Genomic DNA, 27454 nt, shown 5'->3' with positions numbered 1-27454 from the left:
CCAGTCTTCATAGATTATCCACATCTCTGTTTTTAGTATACCCTGGGTCGCTGGGAATAAATTATCAATCAGTACGAATTCCCAGAGGTATTTTCACCACTTCACCACACCACCAAAAATCCCGCTCCACTGTAATCAGGTGTTGCAGCACAGCTGGGTAGCATTCGGCTACTCAGCTGGGAACCCGATGATGAAGCATGCCACCAACTAGGTTGGTAGGTGAGGGTTCTTCTAAGAAACCCTAGTGGTGCCTGGCACTACAAGCATTACAGTGTCTTCAGTTTTGGGTCCGTCTAAGTTGGTTTTAATACATGTTTATTAATATACTATGGTGTTCTATAGTTTGAAGGTTAGTTTACTTTAGGTCATAGATGGTTTTCTGAGGTTTTTTTTAATTTTATTAATTTTTTCTTGTGAGTCAAATGTTTATGTGTGCACATGCATTTTAGCCATTGTGCTTTGTCCTCAGCCCTTAACTTTCGACATGTGTCAGAAGCTGACCTGGTATATGATGTCCACTAATTAAAGTGGGGTCCTTGCACCAGTCCAGACAACCCTTATGGTGATTTAAGAGGTCACAGACAACCTTAGAAAGCTATCCAAGTAGTAGCTGTGGAGAGCAGCCCTCAGGCTTAGTCTTGAAGGAGTGTAAAGCAGCTTGTTTGACCAGAATACAATCTTATAGTATAGATGATATGAAAAGAGAACCAGACAGTCGTTATAAAAATATGTATTTATAATATCACACTACCTAGTACGATACAGTATCTCCCACATGGAGATAGACACAAAGCACACAATACTTCAGCAAAGAAATGACAGTAAATAGCACTACTACACAGTGGACCCCAGGGGTAGGACCAATCCATATACTAAGAATGTGGTATAAGAACCACGATTCGAGTCAGGACAATGTCGATAGAACACAAAAGTGCTGGGACCCCAAGGAACTCCACGAAGTGCGAGTGCGGTGTCTGAACACTACCGTGTGCTCCGACAAGTCTATGTGTGAGTCGCAGTTGGAATTTTAAAATTAAGGGCCATTCCCAGTGGACTTCAAAGAAACCCCGTGGAGGACAGAAGGCTGGAGAGCCACCCCACCCATGGGTACTGAAGTACCCAAGTTGCTTATCCTAGGGGAGCCTGGTGTATAGGTGTAAATTGGAGTCTGGAACCACTGTTGAACCTAATGGAGGACTTCGAGAAAGTGCCACTGCTGGAATAGGAGAAAGTGTCCCTTGGAATTCAAACATGGTTCTTGTCGAGGAGTACCTGAAAGCAGAAGGGACTGAGTCTGGGTCACTTGAGAGTGACCAGGGGCTCAGGTAGACAAATGCCCACCGACGTTGGGTGCTTCAGGATAGTTGACGGTGATCTTGACTCTGCATCTGCAGGGAGCAGGTGACACTGAGGACAACCAGGAGCCGGATATGAACTGTCCCATAAAGGATGTTGTGTGCTGAAGGGTCGGTGTCCGGCGGGAGCACCAACATGTCTTGGCAAAAGCAACCCACGCAAGACGTCAAGAAAGTGTACCGTTCAGACCAGCAAGGTCCAGGAAACTCATCACAACCAGGTGAGTCTGGGCAAGTCCAGTGAAATCAGTTGAGCCCAAGGAAAACAGAGATGACCCACAATTGGACCCAAAGGCCGGAGGCACCGAAGTCCCAAGAGAACCTCAAGCAGTTTCGCAAAACAACAGGCCATGGAGCACACGGTGGGAGGTGGTTGAAGATCTTTGTGGAAATATTTCCCAGCGGTTGGGGCTACTTGGAGCCCAATGCACTTGTCACAGAATTGCCAACCTGCACATGTACTTGCAAAAGTTTGCGGTGCACAGGGGTTCGGGTAATGCAGACCCCACGAGGGATACTGGCCTCAAACTTGGTGAGAGGTCTCCAGGGATGTAGGAATCTACCTCCTGTGTTGTTGAACTCTTCGAACTCCGTAGGAGCTTGGGATCAGAAGACCAGTCAGCAGTGTTGTTTTTCTGTGAATGCAGGGGAGTGACTCCTTCACTCCAAGGGAGATTATCTTCGGGTGTCTTGGATGCTCCACAGGTCCTGTACAGATCCTGTATTGTGCACAGGCACAGACGATGCAGCAGACTGAGAGGGAGAAGAAGTCAGGCCCAAACGAAGTCCAGTGTAGTCCAGAGTGTCTAGACGGTCGAAGTGCAGTGGTCTCAGTTATGAATCTTGTCCATGACGAATCTAAGGTCCTACAGCCAGGTTGGAAAGATTCAGTGGTCCCTCCCAGAGGAGGGTCTGGACAGGGGGGAGGTTACTTCGACGTCCTTTGTCCAGTTTCATGCCAGAGCGAAAGCCAATGGCTCCCAGGACTGGTTTGAACTGGACTATGCACAGGGTCACCAATTGTGCCCCTCATGCAGACTTTCAGTCACTGGCAAGCATACCCAGCCAGCCCTATAACACTAAATCGTGTCTGGGAGGTGGTCACACCTCCCTGTGGCAGGCTACCTATTGTCCTGCTTGGCTTAGCAGGAAGGCAGAAATGTGTCTCTGGTCGGCAGCAACCATTTTGTGCTGTCTGGGACTAGAAGGCTGGTACCCGGGAACACCAGGAGCCCCACAAAGGGCACTTCTGACTGGTGGAATCATACCTCCCACACTGGTTACTGGTGTGGGAGTATGATTTTAACATGTTTGACAACAAACACAATAGGGTATGTTGCATGCATTTTCGAGATGGTCATCACACGGTCACATAATGCCCTTTTATATTAGTATATGGTTGCATTTGAGATGTCATCAGTGATGTCATCAGTGATGTCACTGATAATGTCATGAGTGATGTAATATGTGACGTCATCACCAGTGCATTGCGGGCGCGCAAGTTATAGTTTGCAGTTCTAACATCGTACATTGTGGGATCAAGACCCCGTTTCACTGTTCGGACCTGCTGTACCGCGGTGTACTCCAGCAACTGCAGTCAGCCAAGCCCAATGATCATGTGCAGCAATTAGCTATGGAAGCACAGAGTCTGATGCACCTCAACGGAGGGAGTTCTGTAAAACAACAAGCAGCAGGTATTATCGGACATCGTCCATTCTGGGATCAAGACACCGTTCCACTGTTGGGACCTAGAGTTGCTTGCACCTGGTCGAAGGGAGTACCTTCATCTCCACTCTCAGATGTAGTTCTAACATCGTCCATTGTGGGATCAAGACACCGTTCCACTGTTGGGACCTAAAGTTGGTTACACCTGGTCGAAGGGAGAACCTTCATCTGCACTCTCAGATGCAGTTCTAACATCGTCCATTGTGGGATCAAGACACCGTTCCACTGTTGGTACAGGTTGGAGTACTGTGTTAGTAGTATACAGAGCACTCCACGGTGCTGGGCGTCAGGCTGGGTGCTGTCTGCCTGTGTCGTGGTAGCCAGCATTGATCTCAGGATCCTTCCCAGCTTGCAGACCTCGGCCCAAAAGCTTCTGCCAGCACGTCGTGGGCCCTCTTTCACATGCAGCGGTGTCAAAAGGTGAACTGTGGGGCATATGAGCATTGCAACGGCCATGATGGTTTCTGGGTACCAGCAGGCTGAGAGCATTATTCCCGCAGCCACCTTCGCTCATGGTGTCAGCCTCGTGGCGGTGTAAGCTGCGCAGACCTGACAGACATGTTTGCCATTCCGGAAGAGAACCACAACCAGAGAAACATGCCTTTTATTCATACCCCTACGCTAGCCTTGCATACGTCGAGCCAGACCACTACGCTAAAGATTTGGGGGGGGAGTGGGCACGTAAGCGCTATGTTTTCGTAATCTTCCCTACCGACTGTACCACTGTCCACTTCACTCAATAGACCATCAGTGTATGTTGACATGTACATGTCTGTGCTCTGCATACTCAAGTCTGTCCGGCACATAACCTCAACACTTTGCATTGTATACTTTTATAATCGAGAACCACTTGCCACCTTCGCACATACTTTGCTCCCATCTCTCCCCGCATTCTGCATTGTGTGGCAGAGGTGCTATGTTTGGTTTGTGTACATGGCTAGCCACGGTTCCCACAGTACGTAGTGTCGTTGTGTCTGCTAGGTGTACATGTTGTTTGTCATGTTGTATGTGATTATATAAGGTAGCACATTTATTTACAAGCAGTGGTTTCTCCCATTTACATATCACTGTGTTAAAGAGGATACAGAACTTTCTCACAGATAAAAAGTGGGACCAAAATGTCAGTCATTCATTACTATGCAAGAATGTCCAACTGCATGACGCTTCTAACCTTACAGCCCCCAATCTTGCCTGCTTTCTTAAAAGCACGCCAACTCCCACAATCAGACCAACATTCACAAAGCTTTATAACGGCAGTTATCTGCTTCTTAATATCATGGACTGCTACGCAATGTGAGCTGGCATACCGTATGTGCTTACTGTTTCAAACAGGATAACTTCCTGTGGCAATCTCTATTCCCACCCACACAAAGTAACTCCCAAAGTTCAACTTGGTCTTCAATACCTACTTTGAAAACAGATTTTATCAAACGGAGCAAACTGAAAGCGCTTTTGTTTCAAACAGAAGTGTCCCTCACTTCTCCAAAAGTAATTTATCAACTGCAGATAGCACGAACTTCAAGTAAAATACACTCCCTTTTAAATACGGACCTCCCATTACATTTTATGAATTGTTACACAATTTTTAACACATCTGACATTTATGCTCTTGCACACTTTTTTAACCCTGTCTCCTCCGACCTTGTCACAGGTTTTCAAACTGTTTTTGGTATAATTCCAGACTTCATTAATTCGATCATCTCTGGAATAAAAGGAACAGTGCCCATAATTCTCGCTCTGTTTGTGGTCATCCTGCTACTATTTTAGCGTGTAAAAAATGGCTGCGCTCCCTGTGGTAACAAGCATGTCCGACACAATACGCCTCTATGCGAAGCTACATCAATACCGTGAAAAAGTGGACCAACTTTTCGGCTGCCTGCCTCTATCTATTATCGGAGCCAGCTACAACATGACATTTATTTACACATATACAATCTGCGTGCAACCATCTTTGTATTGCAAAACTTGCCCAATCGACTGGCGAATGGATCTATGCCTTGCCAACATCCCAGCAAACACTCCCGATATCCAGCAGGTAATGGAGTATCTTGAAAACCATGAACTTGATTGTTCGGGCAGTGGAGCAATGGCGGATGCAACGCAAAAAGGTATTCTGGCGGAATGGGATTCTGCGCAGCCGCGAAAGATCTCCTGCAACGTGCGACCTTTGACAACATCGCAGATTGCCTGCCAATTCAAATTGCCGCTCCAACATTCGAAGAACATTAATGTCCCTTCGAGGATATGAATTGGATCGCTTTGCTTTTCTCACACAATGGCAACATTCCCCTCTTGGAACATTACGCATCTCAAGCCGTTGAGGAACTTCCGGACTGCAATCTCCAAGACTTGTAAAAAATTCACTTTATTCTTGTATTGATTTTTTCCAACTTTTTTGACTTTTTCCTATAAAATTTTTAATACACTTCAATTGAACTAGTTTCATATAATAACTTTCTAAGTATGCTTAGGCATTTGAACTCTGTTTTCATTATTGCCCCTTACGTCTCAAGACTAACCAGGGATGGGTGATGTATGGCCTATGCAAATACGCTATTTACTTGCTAAATTAGCCTAAACCCGACATCCATTTTGAAACCATGTCTATTCTTTGTACACACGTCTCTCTGCCTGCCTGTTATCCACGAAACCCTTTCACACAAATTCGCTCATCCTCAGTCTCTGCTCACGAGCTGGCGATCAAGATCAAAAAACACGGCATTGTTTAGGAACTGGTTAGCGCAGTTTGGTAATCGTATCCTACCTTTATTTTCATTCAACAATTTACAGTCATTCATGTCTAATAGGCATTGTTTATGTCACATGGAACTGTAACATGTAATGTGGAATTGACTGATGCAGGAGCTTACATTTGAATACAGCAGAAGTGGTTGGAGTTTGCCTCCTCTGGATGCCTTAACTCTTGCACCAGTGGGTCCATTTATGGCAATTAATAAAGACACTTTTTATCTAACTTGCAGACTCCATCGCTTCATCCCACACAGCCACCTTCTTAAACACACCTGTGGCATTGCAACATTCTGCATTATATTCTTCATGATTATTTCTTTATTCCTGCTTGCTAAAACACTCTATTCGAGTCTTCAGTCTGGTAGGGGTGAGTAGTTTGCTTCCCACTCCCGCTATAGTCTAAACCCATACTAACACCAATTGCACAGCTATGCTACAGCGGCAAGTATGCTACAGCGCCCAGATGACATCAGTTTACAGCAATCAGCTCACGGTTTCATCCCCGAGTGTACCGGCACTTTACCTCAGCACCATCTCACTCTGGGTAAAACAGCACTTTCAAACCTTAGGGGTGAATACATCGCTTCACATTCCCGGTATAGCACACCCTAAATACCCCACAGAGCTCGCAGCGCTCCTACCCTCCTCTTTCCTACTCTTTTTGCCCTTATTCCCCTTACTCGCTTCAACAGAATCACAAAATGGCGGCCAACCCTTCCTAGTTGCAACCGCTCGCTACGCTCGCAGCCAATAAGCAGCAAGCTCGTGCTCGTAACGCCTCAGCCAATCAGATGGCAGAATTACCAAATATCGATATCTGTAAATTTAGATATTTCTCCAAAACTACTGAACGGATTTACACCAAATAAACAAAAGCATGCTTTCTAGACCAAGCCCCTTCTCCCTGCCAAATTTGGGGTAATTCCGTTCACCCGTTCGACCTGCAGCCTGGTCTAAAGTTTCCTGTGGAAATTAACATGGAGAAAACACATTTTGGGACCCCCTTTTCTCTCGGTCCCCCCTTGACAAATCACCCCCAATCTTTCAACATAGGAGCTGATATGAACATAGAATTAGTTTGGAAAATTTCATGAAGATTCATAAACGATGCCAAAGCTAGAAGCAAAACAATAAATGTTCTTCCTATGGAAACCTGGTCCTAACTATAACTACCTACTGTCGACCGCCTGTAGGTAATTATAAAGACATATATATATAAATATATATCTATATATCCTCCAAACTTTGCCCTGCATTAAGGATGCACTCCATTCAGCTGGTGATTTACACAATCCATTTATTCAAAAGAAACAGCCATCGTAATCCGATCTTTAAGGTCCTTCTGCCTGACGAGTTTCACAGCATCGTGCTCTTTCCTCAGAGGCATTTGAAAACACACATTATTCAGGCTCCCACAGTTCCCTGCGTACTTCTCCAACTTGTAGGCCTCCGGTGTGCCTTTCTTAATGAATGTCATTACGGTGCACACTGGAACTTGTGGTTTTGTTTATGCCATTTCTTCCCTCCAGTGGGTTGTGTGTGATTCAATCAATTACAAGGACTGCTCGTAAGCCCTCCAGTGGGCCTCAGATTAGTATTGCTGTTTCACAATTAAGAACCAACTGTGCCGATTTCAGATTCTGAGCAAGTTCAGATCTAACGGACCCTTCTTGATCTTTAAGGGCGGTGCACTCCTCCACGGCCGGACCAGCCGCGTTCTTTATCCTCCAAACTTTGCCCTGCATTAAGGACGCACTCCATTCAGCTGGTGATTTACACAATCCATTTATTCAAAAGAAACAGCCATCGTAATCCGATCTTTAAGATCCTTCTGCCTGAAGCGTTTCAGAGCATCGTGCTCTTTCCTCAGAGGCATTTGAAAACACACATTATTCAGGCTCCCACAGTTCCCTGCGCGCTTCTCCAATTTGTAGGCCTCCGGTGTGCCTTTCTTAATGAATGTCATTACGGTGCACACTGGAACTTGTGGTTTTGTTTATGCTATTTCTACCCTCCAGTGGGTTGTGTGTAATTCAATCAATTACAAGGACTGCTCGTAAGCCCTCCAGTGGGCCTCAGATTAGTATTGCTGTTTCACAATTAAGAACCAACTGTGCCGATTTCAGATTCTGAGCAAGTTCAAATCTAACGGACCCTTCTTGATCTTTAAGGGCGGTGCATATATATATAAAAAAAAAAAATATATATATATATATATATATATATATAATACCTACTGGCGGTCGCCAGTAGGTAGATAGAGTTAGGACCTATTTTCCATAGGAAATCTGCAACATTCTATTTGGAATAACGTTGGCGCCGATTGACGAATCTTCGCGAAATTCTCCAAACTTTTGGCCAGCTCCGGTCCGCTCCTATCCTGAAAATTTCACGGTGATTTGTCAAGCGGAGGCCGAGAAAAAAGGGGGGTCCCAAAACACGTTTTCCCAATGCCTTTTCCCATAGGACCTGTTGACGCAGCTACAGCCCGAACGGCTGAACGGAATTACACCAAATTTGGCAAAGAGGTAGTCCTCAGTTCAGACTCGTGCATTTTGCTTAAATGGTGTTAATCCGTTCAGTATTTCCTGAGAAAATTAGAAGTAAATGTACATATATAGCTATGGCCTCAGAGGATCCGCGCACCCTCCCCGCACCCAGCGCGCACCCTGCTGTGCACGAGCTGAATGCTAATTGGCTGCCAACACTCTGAATCAGGAAGTGTTGGCAGCCATCTTGTGCCTCGGTAGAACCGAGGCACAAGAAAACCGAAAAAAAGGCGCAAAACGCGACAAGGGGGCAGGGTAGAAACACACTGACCCCCTAGGCCTCCTGCGCTTCGTTTACAATTAGCCCCCGAGGGGGCCAAGTCCCGGGGGCACTTTTTTATAGTAATGGGTGGCCCAGAGGGGCCCCCCAGCCCCGGGGACCGCCACCCCCGGGGCTTCATTATAAATGGGTGGGGGGGCTCAAAGGCCCCCCAAGCCCCGGGGACCACCACCCCCCGGGGCTTTATGTTAATGTATGCGGGGAGCTCATGGCCCCCCCGAAGCCCCGGGGACCTCCACCCCCCAGGGCTTGCTTAATTAATGAAATAACTGTGTGGGGGGCTCGAGCCCCCGCACACACCCCAGGGACCGCCACCTCCCCGGTGCACTAAATATTTAAAATTGGGGGTCCGTTACGGACCCCCAAGCCCCGGGGACCACCACCCCCGAGGCCTTAAATGAAGTGGGAGGGGGGCTGCACGCCCCCCCCTGGAGCCAATGATGGCCCTGGGGACCACCACCCCCCAGGGCCGGCTCCTGCAGGGTCCCGGAGTGCCAAGCCCCGGGACACTACTGCTTGCAATGACAGTGCGGGAGCCTCACAGCTCCCACCCTGTCATTGCAAACTGCTTTGCTTCATTGAAGCGAGAGCAGGGAAACAATTGCTTTTCCACATTGGGAGCATCATGTTAGCTTTTTAAAAATGTTTTAATGTACATTGTTCCTAAAAAATGGATCTTGGAGTATTGTAATTGTCTATTTGGGATTGTATAGCTTTTAAGATATTTTTTATCGAAATAAAGCTTATATTGATTGATTGATACAGATATTCACTAAGCCTGGGCAAAGCACTACGCTACGCTCGCGTAGTTTGCGAAGTTTGCGCTACTTCGCACTACGCGAATTGCACGTAGCACAGTGCGAACACGCGTAGCGTAGTGATGCGTAGTGCAGCGGTTATTTTTTGCTTGCTCGCGGTCCTCAACGTCAAGTTGGCGACTGCGAGCAAGGAAAATGACATCCCGGCGAGACTTTTTCCTCGTTCGCGATCAGCAACATCAAGTTGGCGATCGCGAGCGTGGAAAATAAACCTCCTGGTGAGATTCTCAATGCGAGGAGGTCAGGTTTCTCATTGCGAGTGGTCGCGTATGCTCGCGACCGCTCGTTATGAGAAACTACCAGTCCGCGTTGAGAAAGCTGCCGCTCGAGTAAAAATCTACTCGAGCGGCAGAAAACTACAGCTCGCACTGTGCAAGATGCCGTTTTCAATGATTGCACAGTGCCGGTTGCTTGTCCGCACTGTGCAATCATTGAAAACGACATCTTGCACACTGCGAACATGGTATTACGCAGTTCGCGAAGTGCTACGCTTAGCTCGCGTAGTGCGAAGTACACTTTGCGTAGCTTCGCGTAGTGCTACTTCGCGAACTACGCCCAGGGTTAATATTCACACAGTTTAGTCACTATCCAATATATTTAGTGAGACACTATAAATTAGTCAAGTAAACAGTCAATCACACTGCTACTAAATCCTCCATCCAGATATTTATATTTTTATATCCACTCATTCTTCAAAGCAAATTGCTATATATATATAATACATATTTAAATAACGAACCAAACCACATTCACTGGATGATGTCATGAGTGATGTCATCAGTGATGTCATTTGAGATGTCATCAGTGATGTCACTGACCATGTCATGAATGATGTAATATGTGACATCATCAGCAGTGGATTGCGGGTGTGCGAGATGTAGTTAGTACAACTAACTATATCGGAGGAATTTCAATGGCTTTGTTTGAGTGAAATGTCCAGCTAACTATAACACCCCTAAAACCTATTGTTTTTTCAGTGAATATATATATATATACACATACACCTGTAACATTAAACATAAAAGATATATATATATTATACATTAACTTATTAAAATATTTATTAGTGTTTAATACTACATTTTACACTACATTAAGTGCAACAGTAGGGATAGTGGAGATGAATAAATTACTATTCCCATTCCAGCGAGTGCAACAGTAAGGAAAGTGTTGGATAGCAGTGAGGAATAATTTACTATTCCTACTCTTGCGAGTGCAAAAGTGGGGAAATTGTTGGATAGCGGAGGGGAAAAATTTACTATTCCCATTCAAATGTGTGCAACAGTAGGGAAAGTGTTGGATTGCGAAGGGGAAAATAATACTATTCCCACTCCAGCAAGTGCAACAGTAGGGAAAGTGTTGGACAGCATAGACATAGAAAGTACTATCCCTACTCCAGGGAGTGCAACAGTGGGGAAAGTGTTGGTTGCAGAGGGGAGTAAGTTACTATTCGCACTCCAACTAGTGCAACAGTAGAGAAAATGTTAGATAGCAGAGGTATAAAAAGTACAATTCTCACTCCAACGAGTGCAACAGTAGGGAAAGTGTTAGATAGCGGAGGGGAATAATTTACTATTCCCACTCCAATAAGTGCAGCAGTAGTGAAAGTGTTGGATAGCTTAGTGGATAAAACTTCATTCCTACTCCAGGGAGTGCAATAGTAGTGAAAGTGTTGGATAGCAGAGGGGTAAAAATGACTATTCCCACTCAGCGAGTGCAACATTAGGAAAAGAGGTGGATAGCATAGGGGATAACATTACTATTCCCACTGCAGGGAATGCAACAGTAGGGAAAGTATTGGATAGCAGAGGGGTAAAAATTACTATTCCCCTCCAGCGAGTGCAACAGTAGTGAAATTGTTGTATAGCGTAGGGGTAAAAATTACTATTCCCACTCCAGCGAGTGCAACAGTAGGGAAAGTGTTTGATAGCGTAGGGGTAAAAATTACTATTCCCACTCCAGCAAGTGCAACAGTAGGGAAAGTGTTGGATAGCAGAGGGGAGTAATTTACTATTCCCACTCCAATTAATACAACACTAGGAAAAGTGTTGGTTAGCGGAGGGGAATAATTTACTCATCCCACTCAAATGAGTGCAACAGTAGGGAAAGTGTTGGATAGCGAAGGGGAAAAAATTACTATTCCCACTCCAGCAAGTGCAACAGTAGGGAAAGTGTTGGATAGCGGAGAGGAATAATTTACTATTCCCACTCCAGCAAGTGCAACAGTAGGGAAAGTGTTGCATAGCGGAAGGGAATAAATTACTATTCCCACTCCAACGAGTGCAACAGTAGGGAAAGTGTTAGATAGCGGAGGGGAATAATTTACTATTCCCACTCCAATAAGTGCAGCAGTAGTGAAAGTGTTGGATAGCTTAGTGGATAAAACTTCATTCCTACACCAGGGAGTGCAATAGTAGTGAAAGTGTTGGATAGCAGAGGGGTAAACATGACTATTCCCACTCAGTGAGTGCAACAGTAGGAAAAGAGGTGGATGGCATAGGGGATAACATTACTATTCCCCTCCAGCGAGTGCAACAGTAGTGAAATTGTTGTATAGCGTAGGGGTAAAAATTACTATTCCCACTCCAGCGAGTGCAACAGTAGGGAAAGTGTTTGATAGCGTAGGGGTAAAAATTACTATTCCCACTCCAGCAAGTGCAACAGTAGGGAAAGTGTTGGATAGCAGAGGGGAGTAATTTACTATTCCCACTCCAATTAATACAACACTAGGAAAAGTGTTGGTTAGCGGAGGGGAATAATTTACTCATCCCACTCAAATGAGTGCAACAGTAGGGAAAGTGTTGGATAGCGAAGGTGAAAAAATTACTATTCCCACTCCAGCAAGTGCAACAGTAGGGAAAGTGTTGGATAGCGGAGAGGAATAATTTACTATTCCCACTCCAGCAAGTGCAACAGTAGGGAAAGTGTTGCATAGCGGAAGGTAATAAATTACTATTCCCACTCCAATGAGTGCAACAGTAGGGAAAGTGTTGGATAGCAGAGAGGTTAAAACCAAAGATTACATCTATTGAACCTAAATCCCCAAACAAAATAAAAACAAAACAGTTACCAAAAATATTTATCTATTAATAAATAAATATTAATGATCAACTAATGATTAATTTATTTAAACTAAATTACTTTCCACCCTCTACCCCAATAAACACCAAAACACACTTTGTTTACACAATTTCAATTACTAATTTTACAGTAATAAATTAATAACAATCAACAACAATTCATAAATTATAAATTTTTTTAAATTCCCAAAATATACAACTATAAACCCCACAACTCAAACATCAAAATTATTCCACAATTAGCATATTTAATTTTAATTAATTAATTAGCATCACTTAACAAATGATTAATTAATTATAAATAATTTACCTCCCACCATATCCCCCTATAAATGACTCCACCAATGTTGCAAAACATGACACAATTAACATAATTAATTAACAATTGATTAATTAATTAATAACAATTAACAAGCAAAATAAAAACAATTAATAATACATTAATTCACACAATTAAAACTATAAAATAACATTAACTGAATTTAATAATAAAAATATTTTTAAATGTATTAAAATTAAATTACTTCCCACCCTACTCCCTTATCAACCCGCAACCCGCTCCTAAAAAAATGGCACAATTAACATAATTACCAATTAATTAATAATAATTAACAGCCAATTAATACATAATTAAGAATACAATAATTACCACAAATAACAATACTGAATTTTAAATACATAAATATTAATTGATAACAAATATTAATTAATTAATTATAGTTAAATTACTTCCCACCCTACTCCCCTATCATCCCACAACCCACTCCTACAAAAATGACACATTTAACATATTTACCAATTAATTAATAAAAATTAACATCCAATTAATTAATAATAATTCATAAATTAATTACCACAATTAATAATACACAGTTTTAAATACATAAATATTAATTAATGAAATATATTAATTATTTATTAATAATTCAATTACTTCCCACCCTATTCCCCTATAAACCCACAACCCGCTACAGAACTAAAATGCAAAATTTAATTAAAATAAAATTAAAACTTATAAATACTATCAATAAATTTACTATAATTAAATTACTTCCCACTCTATTCCCCTATAAACCCACAACCCGCTACGGAACTAAAATGCAAAATGTACTTAAAATAAATGTAATAACTTCTAAAAATGTAATACATATATTGTAATAAATGCAATACTTAGACAAAAAAATATACCACATACATTTAAAATACATACTAAAATACATAACACCGACTAAAAAAACGATATTTTTAACTACTTTAATTTTGCAAATGATATTAATGAGTTTGATATTTTTTTAAATTATATTAATGACTTCGATAATGTTAAAAACGATATTACTTACCTTAGACTCGATATTCTTTACCACGATATTCTGACAGTCGATATTTTTGTATCGTAATATTTTGTACTCAATATTAGTGCAAGTCGAAATAAAAACTCGATTTTCTGTCTGTTTACCATGCTCATCAGCATGCAGCAGTTTACAATGTTCTTCATGGAGAAAGCAGACACACCTGCCAGCGTTTTCAAAGAGGTCAATGCCAAAGTCTATGAATGGCTTTAATACAGGGGTCTCAGAATTGGATGTGTTTTCACTGATAATGGCAGCCTTGTTGTCCACACCAAAGCAGAAGGAGAACACTTCAGAGTGCTTGGTGTATCCCGATATATAATAATCTGATTGTGATGGACGTCCTCAAAAAGTAAGAAACAAATCACAACTTGTGGTCACCTGTCAGAAGATTTACGCACATTTTAGTCATTCCTTTAAAACTAGCTAGTGCTTGTAGATCATACAGTATGCTAACAACGCCCCTGTTAAAGCCCTCTATAGAATATTCCAATCTTTCCTCTGGGTACAAATAACAAGTGGTGAAACAAGAGTACATTTTACCACTGTACTGAATCCATTGTACAATCATGGGCTGCCTGCTTTTAGTCCTTTCTCAGCATTTGAGAACTCAGTTTATCAAAATTAGATAATCAAGAATGCAGTTGGGCTTGCAATGAAAGATTGAAACTGCAACGGCAATAATAGCCGAAGTGGAACAGTAACCAAGCAGGCTGTTAATAATATATCTTGCATATTCTTTAGGGAGTGTACCAGGTTAGTGGGCTTTCCGTGCAGATGGGGCATTTGTCACAGTCACAATGATTAGTCAGTCCAATCAAATGTGGAGATAAGCACAATGATACGCATTTCATCCCCAAAATGATCAGGATCCACAAGACAAAAGAGTGTATGAAGGTAGTTTCTCAGTGGTGAATGATCTTTCTGAAGAGGAAGTCTTTGAATATAGAGAATAGCTGGACATACGGACTAAAACTTAAAAATAAAAACAAAGCATGATGACTATTGTAAAATTATTTGAACAGAACCCATTTGAATTATACATGTTCTGCCAAGAGATGTAAATAAATCAAACTTAACTAGTGTACTCTAATTGCAAGGCACAAACATATAGGGCCGGATTTAGATCTTGGCAGATGGGTTACTCCATCACAACGGTGATAGATATCCTATCATCTCAAATGTAAATCCCATAGGATATAATGGGTTTTATATTTCAGCAGACGGGATATCTGTCACCATTGTGATGGACTAACCCATTCACCAGGATCTAAATCATGCCCATAATCAGGAAAACAATCATTTTGGCCTGGTGAGTGGAGACAAAGACAACTAATTTAACCTTATGTCAACCAAACATTGGAATGTGTAGCCTCCTAAGTCTAACCTTGCATACTTATTCTACTTCCCTTTGGGAGAAAAGGAAATCTGCATGTGTCTGTTACAACATGCAGGAGAAGGACTCTGGCTATATGCTTCCATGGGAAAAGACTCAGAGAGGCACAACCCTTTTTCATTGGAAAGAGGTGAATTACTTAGAATAATGCTGGATAATAACATTAGGAGCAAATGCAAATGGGGTTAATATAGTGGACATGATGGGCATAGCTACACATGTCATTGGCCCTTAGTGTTTCCCCTTAGGAAACTACTGCTTCTAATTAATAGGTTTTCCTTACAAAATCCAATTGCTATTTTATTCCAATTGGTTAGGGAATTCTTCATAATGGAATTTATTGATTGTAGATAAATAGATGTGATTTGAGCCTGTATATGTTTAGGACCTCAATGAGCATCCCCCTTCTTTCTGACATAGGGAGGTTGTCTCTTCTAGACATCAATAGCAAGCATTAGCCAAGTATGCCCTTGCATTGTGAGTGGACCTAAATATACATTTTTTACTACATGTGGGAGCACTCCCTCAAGCAGCTTTAAGTGTTCAATGTAGTTCAAAGGGAGCTCAAAGTACCCAAATGTATCACACTGAGGTGGAAGGTGAATCTTGACATACTTTGTAGGTAGCCCTGCTGCATTTGCATCTTGTACCTCAATCCAGGAGTAAAATACCTCCATGATATATGCTGGGTCTACTTTGCCCCTTCTAAATCCTAGCAGTTAATGGGTGGTAAGGCCTGGGCAAACATTCTCCAGTACTTCCACCACCTCTACTTCAATTGCCTTTATTTCTCCAGCCATTGCTCACAAAGGCTCAATCATGGTACTCACAATAAGGGATAATCCTTTGTATCTGTACAGCCCTCAATAAACCACAGAAGGAGCAGGGATACCGCTCCTTTCTTTGATATCTCCTTTTTAAATTCTCTTTATGTGTGTTTCAGTGTTCCAGGCCCATAACTTTATAGTCCAATGTTGGGCACATGAGGTAAAACTCCGAACCTGGAGGGCGCTCTCCCAGTTCGATGACCTTAGCTTAGAGGATAATGCATATTGCACTCCTTTAATTGCAAAGGAGAACAGGAATGTGCTAATCACTCTTCTATGGGGCCAATTTCGATCTTGCTCAGAAGGGCTCCGAACACAATCCGGCCGGAAAAAGTACGAACCGTACGCGTGTTTTCCGTTTGACTCGTACAGCTGTACTAGCGAGCAAGTACGATGCGAGCAACGCGAAATTCGGCAACTGAATCGTTTCCAGGTCTAAACCGCTCCGTACGTCTCGTCCGTAAGCAAACAGTGCCAAGCAATGGAGGCAATTTACGACCGAGCCAGTACGATGCACGATTCGGACAGCCGGATAGAGTTGGAGCCTCCCACACATAAACAGTCCGGGAAGCGGTCTTCGGGGGTCCAAGCCGGACCCCCTTCTCCCATAGCCTTACGAGTCAATCACGGGGTGCACCCAAGGGACCCCCCTAAACATGCATGTACAGTGTGGGTGGCACAGACGCATCCCCACTACAGGGGGCGCTTTTGTGAGCAGCGTACCTTTTTCATCAATGAGAGTCTATGTATGCGTCGTACAACAGGCTCCCATTGACTTCAATGGGGCTCCGAAGGACCCGTGTCCATCAACGCTTGTTCGCATCGTACTCGGGTGCTCGGAGCCCCGGAGCATGAGTCGGTTGGAAAACCCTCCAGATCCGAGTCGGACGGAGCCTTTTCCCAGCGAGATCGGAATCGGCCCCTCTATGTTGATTTTGGTTTCCCCCATCTCAGAGGGTTACGAGTGAAACCATCCTGCAAGCAAAACTCCTCTGCAGGAGAATATTTGATTATCTGAAACTACCCTTACTTTGGTCCCTACAAAAAGGAAACACACACAGCTGTTTTTATTTCACAATCAGTGGTTATTTATAATGTACATTCAGCATGATAATCTCAGCAGTCGTTGTATAAAACAAAATGAATATTAGAAAAACCCAAAACATTTGGCATCACTCATGCCTACCTTTTTCCTTTACAGCTTAGTCCAAGCCCTACCTAACAACTATGTATATATGATATCAACCTCATGGTTATATTAGCAGAACTATTTGAAATCTCCGTAAGTATGTTTTGCAAGGCCATGTAACTACCGCTGCATACATCAGAAAGCTGGCTATCTGTCATGGGCCCCCTCCTTATCTTTATAAGAATGTGTGCCATCGGGGAACCCATCATGACCTACCTTGTCTCTTGAAACGGAAGTTGCCATTGGCCTCCACCAGTAGCTTGATTAAACAAAATAGAAAATGCTATCTTTTATCTACTCCTGTCATCTTGTACCAGTTGTGAATGAACAGATAGAATCCAAGCTTGAATATCAAAACCCAGCCTTCCAAAATGAGAGTAAACTGCTATGGTTAAATTGCTTAGTTTATATAGTCGGACAAGCAGCAGCTGATATAGATTGTGACAACAAATCTGCCACAAGCAACCATGAAAGCCCCATCATTTGGGCACTCCATTGGCTCATTGTGCACCGCAGAATATGCTACAAAGCCACGTTCATTACACATAGACCTATTCATTAGTCTGCTCACCATTTCCTTGCAGTCCAAGGATCACTTGCTCACCTATCTGTCATCCTAAAGTAAAAAAGGCCACATTTAAGGATGAGGTTTTCTCTGGAGCAGTAGCAAAGTGGTCTAGAATTCACTCTCTCTTATCCCATCTACCACTCCATGCTGAAACTCCTTGTGAGTTATTTAAACCTTTTTATTTAACAAATAGTTATTTACCCAGAAATATGTGCATTATTTATTTCCAGGCCTGAAGCGTTGTTTAATATGACTGCTGTGTTTTATGAAGGCAGCAAGAATATTTTGAATATATGCGCTTTCTAAATGAACTCAACATTATGTAACAAATGAGACAGTCTCTCATGTACATGGTTCCACATTGTACTGTGCACCATTGTGTACGATGACACTAGAGTATGATCCCTCTCTAGAGCGTACCGTGTCTGTAACTAGTGAAATGGTAAACATGCATGCTTTAATAAATCCAAAAGCTTCGTACAAGAGAGCCTGACGTTGCCTCATGCTATAGCCAATTTTTCTGTACTCAGACTTACATCCCTGAACTAAAGTTTAATTCCTAACTGTCCTCTACCTGGGATCGGGTTCGATGGGGGCTGGCTTTCACCTGAAACATCTTTTCTGCTGTAAAAATAATTGTACACGGTTCAGACTTTTACTAGGCAACAGGAAGACAGATTTTCAAATTATATGCCCTTTCAATCATTATCAAAAGGACAAATGTAAGTACTTATCACGAGGATTTCAGTGATACCATAAACAAATGACCAAACAGTCCCACAATAAAGACATTGATCTACTTGTAAAAGATGTATTTAAAGGTCAAAGCTCAGGTGGTTAAACCTTTCTACTGATTTTACCAAAATAAGTGGAAGTACTTGATATGACAAGACCAAAGATTTCACACATATGACAAAAATGATTAAAAAGTTTTGAAATAATGATCTTGAAACACCTTGAAATTACTTTTTTGAAAGTCAACGGCCTAAAGCTATGATCTCACACCTCACTGAATGCTAATTGGCTGTCGAGTGTCTCTCTACATTCAAAACCAGGAGCTGTTGGCGGCCATTTTCTGCCTCGGTAGAAGCGATGCTGAAGAAGCAAGGGCAATAAGTGTGTAAAACATATAAAAGGGGCAGAGTGGAAATACTCTGACCCTCTAGAGGTGCTTAGGGGGTCCCCTTTTTAAAAAAAAAAAAAACGGCGAAATGCGCGCACGGTGCGCGCATCCACAAATTTTTTTTTTTTAAAAAGACAAGAAATCATTGGTTTTATGACTACTTTGTACACTGAAAGGTAGGGTGTATAGTTCTGTTTTTTAAAGGTATGATTCTTATTGGTTAACAAAAACAGATTGTAAGGGACATTATATATGATTAGCTTATATGTTGAAAAGTGAAGCACACTTCCTCTCTTGTTTAGCAACATTGTGTGCTGAACTTCTGACCTGTGTGCTCAGTGCAGTGTTCCATGACATGTTTCTATGGTAACAGGCAGAAGGCAGATTGGGGGAAGGGTTGAAATGAATTTCAGTTGGAAAGGGTTGAAATGTATAACCAATAGAAATGTGTGTTTACTTTTGAGTTTATGTGTGAAGGATTGTGATTTGATGTTTACATGCATATGTGTGGAAAATGAAAGGGAAACTTTTCCATTCTTTGTTTTTGCTGAGAGGTGCACAGTGCAGAGATTCTGTAAAAGAAAATATGGTGAGTGACTGATATACTTCTTAATCTACAAAACAACTTGAAAGATGAGTTATTTAATTGTGAGGGGATGTATGTAAACTATTTTGATTTTAATCAGACTAATGTATTTACCCTGCTAAAGTGTAGGGAGTACTTTTTTTCCCCACAATCTTATTGACAGTGTGTGTGCATGTAGAAACCATTCTGTGATAACCATTTGTGTTTTTCATGTGTTTGCAGACAGATAACTGTGCTGTTTTTATATTTTGGTAGAATTAGAAACCAGTCATTGTTTATGAATTTGTGGAATGAGTTATGTTATGTTTCTATACTAAAATGTAATACTTCTTCTAGATGAAGAAATGTGTTTTGGTAAAGTGCAAGGGATAGTGTTGTTTGTCTAGAATCACACAGTGAGTATGTGTGCATTTGGGAACCACTGTGAGAGAAGCATTTGGTAACATTGTGTATTTGCTGACAGATAACTGTTTTAACCTGTCATGTTGTGAAGTTTTAGTAGCATTAGAAGACAGTTATGGCTTATGCTTTGATTAAATGAGTAAGGCTTTGACAGAAAAGTGCAGTCCTGAAATATGTAGATTGTGTGCAGTTCCCTTACCACTTGCACTGTAGTGAATGAGTTTTGGTAAACTCCTAGGGATAGTGGTGCTTGTCTAGAATCACACTGTGAGTTAGTGTGTATTTGGGATCACTGTGAGAGAAGGATTTGGTAACATCATGTATTTGCTGACAGATAACTGTTTTAAAACCTGTCATGTTGTGAAGTTTTAGTAGCATTAGAATCCAGTCTTTGCTTATGCGTTGATTAAATGAGTCATGCTTTGACACTAATGTGCTGTACTTAAATCTGTAGATTGTGTGCAGTGCCATTAACTCTTCTAGACTAGTGAATGAGTTTTGGTAAACTCCTAGGATAGTGTTCCTTGTCTAAAATCACACTGTGAGTCTGTGTGCATTTGGGTAAGGATTGTGAGAGAAGCATTTGGTAACATTGTGTATTTTGCTGACAGATAACTGTTTTAAAACCGGTCATGTTGTCAAGATTGAGTAGCATTAGAAGCCAGTCTTTGCTTATGCTTTGATTAAATGAGTCAGGCTTTCACACAAAAGTGCAGTCCTGAAATATGTAGATTGTGTGCAGTTCCCTTACCACTTCCACAGTAGTGAATGAGTTTTGGTAAACTTCTAGGGATAGTGGTTGTTGTCTAGAATCCCACAGTGAGTCTGTGTGCATTTGGGAACCACTGTAAGAGAAGCATTTGGTAACATCATGTATTTGGTGACAGATAACTGTTTTAAAACCTGTCATGTTGTTAAGTTTTAGTAGCATTAGAAGCCAGTATTTGCTTATGCTTTGATTAAATGAGTCAGGCAGTGACACAAAAGTGAAGTCCTGAAAAATATGTAGATTGTGTGCAGTCCCCTTACCACTTCCACAGTAGTGAATGATTTTTGGTAAACTCCTAGGTATAGTGGTTGTTGTCTAGAATCACACTGTGAATCTGTGCGCATTTGGGAACCACTGTGAGAGAAGCATTTGATAACATCGTGTATTTTTTAGCAGATAACTCTTTTAAAACCTGTCATGTTGTCAAGTTGTAGTAGTATTAGAAGCTAGTCTTTGCTTATGCATTGATAAAATGAGTCAGGGTTTGAAACTAAGGTGCAGTACCATGTACTATCCTCTTCACTGTGGCAGAACTGAAAATGTAAAAGTTTTACCCGAACACTGTCCTAGAAGTAGTCTGATGATTTAGTCAGTTTCTAAGTACCAAATAGACTGCTTCAAATGTCTATGCAGTATGCATGTAGTGTTCTAAAATACTATACACTTGTCTTTTACACCTTAAATTCCCTAGTCAGTATCCATACACTTCCAGGAAACACCCTGTCACTCCCTTTTCAGTTCTCTAGTGACCCATTCAGCACCATGTACTAATCCATTCACTGTGCCAAAACCCAAACACTTATAAATTCATCAAGACACTCTCTTTCCAGTACTCTAATGATTCAGTCACTGCCTAAGTATTCATGCACTGAGCCAGGCCTTAGCACATGGACTTCTTCAAACCCCTATCCACTATGCATGCAGTCCTCTAACCACCTACACACTTGTCTTTTACACCTTCAATTCCCCAGTCAGTATCCATACACTTCCAGCAAACACCCTGCCACTCCCCTTGCACTCCTCTAGTGACCTATTAAGCATCATGTACTAATCCATTCACTGTGCCAACACCCAAACCCTAATAATTTCACCCAGGCACTCTCCTTGCAGTACTATAATCATTCAGTCAGTACCCAAGTACTCATCCAGTGACCCAGGCCTTAGCATATGGACTGCTTCAAACCCCTATCCACTATGCATGCAGTCCTCTAACCACCTACACAATTGTCTTTCACACCTTCAATTCCCTAGTCAGTATCCATACACTTCCAGGAAACACCCTGTCACTCCCTTTGCAGTCCTCTGGTGACCCATTCAGCATCATGTACTAATCCATTCACTGTAGGAAAACTCAAACACTTATAAATTTACCAAGATACTATCTTTGCAGTACTCTAATCATTCAGCGTGTGCCTAAGTATTCATGCACTGAGCCAGGCCTTAGCACATGGACTGCTTCAAACCCCTAGCCACTATGTATGCAGTCTTCTAACCACCTAGACACTTGTCTTACACACTTTCAATTTCCTAGTCAGTATCCATACAGTCCAGCAAACATCCTGTCACTGCCTTTGCACTCCTCTAGTGACCCATTCAGTACCAAGTACTAATCCATTCCCTGTGGGAAAAGTCTACCACTTATAAATTCACCTAGGCACTCTCCTTGCTGTACTCTAATCATTCAGTTAGTACCCAAGTAGTCATGCAGTGAGCTAGGCCTTAGCACATGGACTGCTTTAAATGCCTATCCAGTATGGATGCAGTCCTCTAATCACCTACACAGATGTGTTTCACACCTTCAATTCCCTAGTTAGTATTCATACACTTCTAGCAAACACCCTGTCACTCACCCAGTGTATCTCCTTATAGTACTGTAATCATTTAGTCAGTTAGCATGTAGTGTTTTAGTGAGTTAGGCTTTAGGGCATGAACTGCTTCAAAGTAGTATGCACTATGCATGTAGTGTTTTAACCATCGTCACACTTGTGGTTCAGGGCTATAGTTTCTAAGTCTGTTTTTATATAAAATGTGTTCGGACAGTAATGGAATAGTATAAATTTGAAAGTTATTAATATACATTTATTTGTGATTCTTTTTTACAGATACAGAACAGGAGTGTTTCTCATCTGTTTGCACTCTTCGCGTGCAAGATCGTTTGTATGAAGGGTCCTTAGGTGTTTCATCATACTTGCTGTGCCGCACGAATATATTTTGTTAGTATCCCCTCGTAACAGAACTCTTTTGAAAATCTTTCGCGTGACAAAGGTGGCGTTGGTCTTTGTTTGCCCCTCGAGTAAATTAGAAAATTTCCACATCACTGAAGGAAAACGTTGTGGGCGTGGTGCATCCTCCAAAAATTCATCTTTAGATTCAGTGAATATTTTAAAGCGACATCATTTACTGTTTTTGTAAGTTAAAATTAAAAATATTTGTTAGCTGTGTGCATTTTATATATCTGTGATTTGTATCTTGTTTTTTTTTTGGAGAATAGCATGTTGTTTTTTTTTTAACAATCTTTGAGATTGTGTTTTTTTTGCCCGCTGTTAAGTGATGAGTACGATTGAAATCACTATTTTTAGTGAAATTTAATATATTCTGAGAACAGCAAAAAAGGCAAACAAATTACTTTGTGGAAATTATGCTGTGTTGTAAAAAATGTATTATTACATGTTATAATTTTTTTTTTCCTTTTCTTTCACAGATCCAAATTTTAAAATAAGCAATTTATATGAATTTATGTTGGAATGAAAAACAGAAAAAAATGTGTACCATTTTTTATTCCTATTACTGTGAAGGTAAGTTTAACTAAGTCTCAATATGCAGAATGAGGAGGTCTGCAAGAAGCTACAAAGTTGAAACACATTTCTAAAAACCCACGCTATGCGCTGGGGGTACGGTGCGTACATACGGGGGTGTGAGGAACCTGACCATTAAGGGCCAAGCGGCGCAGAGTACGCCTGAAATCCTCTAGTTCTCCTGCCTTGCAATACAGAGACACTGGACACTCCGTCTGGCGTAAAAGATCGAGATTTATTAGCTGCAGCTAGGACAGTTGTCCATGAAGTCACACAGGGATGGGTTCAGAAGAGACTGCTCCCTGACCTCCGTGGTGCACAAGCTTTTATACAGTGAAATACAATGGATACAATGGATAACCAAAAACATATAGAATTTGAGACATCGACAAATGTCACCAACAATGGTTTAAGCTAAAAACTGACTCGGGTTCCAGGTGATGTTTGTTGCTGGCCCCTCTAAGCAAATTGCAAAGAGAATCAACATGATACAGTTTACAAGGAGAGAAAACATGGTTGTATGTTCTGGAAGGACAGTCGTGAGGCCAGAGAATGCATGAGATGTGTAGCGAAGGGCAGTAGATAAGATAAGCGAGAGGAAAGAATGGTGTGAGCTAACAGATAGTTCGGGCGGGGGTTATCCAGCTCAGACATGAATTAGTGTATTCGGCCAGGCCCTGACACTGGTTAATAAACACAGGACGAAAGGCTACCTGACTCGCAAGGGCAGAAATGACGGAAAAAACATCTCGATTACCAGCTGCCTGAGTGAGGGCAACCTAAGATGGCGGAAAACACAAGATGGAGTCTGGGTGCGATCGAGAAATGACAAATTTCAGAACCTCAGACCCTCCTTTTGCCATTACTCAGGCAATAACACAATGACTGGGCTCATGTTAGTCTGAGTCGGAGTCGATATCAATTGCCATGAGGTCATTTAACTGTTGCTGGACCATCATCTTACTATTCTCTGCTTGTTGGGTTACAGGCTTTGATACACATAAGGTAGCGAACAGACCACAGAAAGCAGGACCACAGTGTATGCACAAGCAACAAGAGAATATGATGGCCAGAATTGCTCCAAGGAATGTTAGTATCTTCCATCCCCAGGTAGATAACAATCCCATAACCATCCCATGAGGGACCAATCTCCTTCGTCCTGTTGGATCGATGCGGAGATGGTATGTTATTTTGAGATGGCCTGATATACAGTCGAGGCGTCATCAGGAATGTATATACAGCAGCTTGATCCAATTAATTTACAGACTCCTCCTCGGTCTGCTAGGATCACATCTAGCGCAATTCTGTTTTGTAACGTCATGAGACGGTCCGCTCGGAGTTCTGCAGTGATGTTACTTAAGGCACCTGCAGTAACATCGATGGTTGTTTCAACCACGCAAACTAATTGCCTAATGTTTCCGCTATTAATCATTGGTCCCCAGAAGGGAATGAATCCTTTTAAGAAATCTCCTCCCTCCTGGCCAGCTGTGTCTTTGGCATCAAATACGCCTCTATCATATCTGTGTCTGTGATGGTCTGAGGGTGCAGTATACGTTGGGGGAAGCAAGAATGCTATGTAACATGTTCCTGAAAAGTCAGAGGGGAGCCATGTATATGCTTTGTCATAGCAGACAAAATAGGTTCCTTGTGATGCGATCAATGGAGGGTTATTTTGAGACGTGAATACATATATCTGGGAACAGTTTTGTTGAGTGTCATTTTCCTTGCTATTGATTCGGAGGCAAAAGTTGCCTTGGTGGGGTACAGTCCATGCTGGGGAAGACTTCTCTTGTTTGGTCTTGTTATTAAGACTGGAAATGTAATGAGTTACATTCCAAACTTCGTAGGCTTTCTTGTTATCCAAAGGAATCTTACTCTTCCCTTGAATTTTAGCCATGGCCACTATACCCTTTATCAAAGTACCGTGGCTAAAATCCATTCCTTTCTCAAATGTACCTATCGGATATCGAAGTCTGTTGTGGTAGGCAGCCTAAAACATTGCCAGGTAAGCCCATGCTGAACCTTCATATGGGTAAGGCAATACGAAATAGGGCATCCCTTTATGGGCAGTGTGAGGCATGAGTCCACATACCCAACAGTCAGATATGTTGACAATTAACTGATGTTGGTGTAACAGCTGGATAAACAAATTATTTTTATACTCCATCCTTCTTATTTGTTCATGTGAGGAAAGGGCACTTATCTTGTGTTGAATTTTAGTGGGACGAGAAGGTACAGAAGTAGATAAAGGAACAGTTTTTAGTTGTAACACATGGACAATCCAACCTATACATGCTAGCAAAACCCATAGAATCAGCAACACACACAAAGTTACGCCAAAACGACTACGTAATGATTTACAATATTTGGTTCGCATATTCAGTCTCCTATCTACCTGTCGTGATGTTCCATCAATCCTGGCTGGAAAAATTTGTCGCTCGCGGCAATCTTCCTCAATCACTTGGCTATTTGATAATCCTAAACCTAGCGGATCTTGACCATAAACCAGGTTCAGTCCAAGACTCCTACCGAGACCCTGCGACGGGGACAGATGGCACAAATAAAAAGAAAAATAGTTCATTGGTGGCAAAAGTAACAAATGTTCAAGTCTTTGCTTCAGGTCTGATCCTCAGGTTGTATTGTTTCTTTGTTGGAGTCGTTTGGTCCTGAAAGATTATTTCCGGATTAGTAGTGTTCACTTGTAGATGAAATGGTATGGTTCTTCGAAGAGTGTCATCACTTTCTTCCTCAGTCTGGGTGTCTTCCAGCCGTGCGTTACTAAATGGTACGGAACGGGGAGTCTTGTCTCCTTCAGATTCACCTATGCCCCCGCGGACCCAATGGTCAAAAGGCAAGGGCAAGGGTACCTTTTTGCAATGCACGTCGTGGACCCAGTTTTTCTTGCCTTCTATCCTTTCTGCTGTCCGCGTAGCCAGTAGAACCTGGCGAGGAGGCGACCAGAGAGGATCAAGATTTTTCTTTCGCTGAAAGTTCCTGGTGCAGACCCAATCTCCCGATTTGATAGAGTGACCTGGGTCTGTTGAGGCCTCTGCCAGAGCATTTTGAACCTGTTGGCGAAGAACACTTAATTTAGCAGTCAAGTCATGAAGGTAATCAATAAGCATGGGGTACGGTATGTCTGAGTACTTCCTAGGGCAAGGAACTCCCCAAATATTGGCGGGGCGTCCGAATATCCCTTCATATGGACTAAGTCCCATACAAGAGTGTACAGTAGTTCTGGTGGATAGTAAGGCCAATGGTAAAGCGTCAGGCCAGGCAAGACCTGTGCTGGCCTGAATCTTTGCCAATTTCAGTTTGAGAGTGCCATTGTAGCACTCTACCAAACCCGCTGACTGTGGATGGTTTGCCGCGTGGAATTTCTGCCTAATTCCAAGACCCGTACATACTTTCTGCATGATTTTGCCTACAAATTCACTTCCATTGTCCAGACAATTCGCGGCAAACCGAATCTAGGAAAAAACTCTTTCAGTAATACTTTAGCAGTTGATACAGCTGTGTTATCTTTTAAGGGGTAAGCCTCTATCCACCTAGAGAATGCACATACTACCACCAGAACATAATTGAGATTGTTGCATCGATCCATGTGTATATAATCAATCTGTAATACTTCAAAGGGGTACGTAGGGGAAGAGAAATGGCCTGCAGGAGTTGGAGTACCCTTCCCTGGGTTATGCATTAAGCATATGATGCAATGTTTTACCACATTGTCTGCACATTTCGGAATACCTTCATTTTGCCAAACTGGAGCCAGGAGTTTGCATATGCCTTTAGCACTAATGTGAGCTGGTCCATGAGCCATAGTCACTACAGGTAATACATATGCATCTGGCAACATCCATCGCTGATGCTCTGACAATTCTGTCCAACATCC

This window comes from Triturus cristatus, chromosome 6 (assembly GCF_964204655.1).
Source record: "Triturus cristatus chromosome 6, aTriCri1.1, whole genome shotgun sequence".
Classification (NCBI taxonomy): Eukaryota; Metazoa; Chordata; class Amphibia; order Caudata; family Salamandridae; genus Triturus; species Triturus cristatus.
This window is presented reverse-complemented; position numbering follows the sequence as displayed.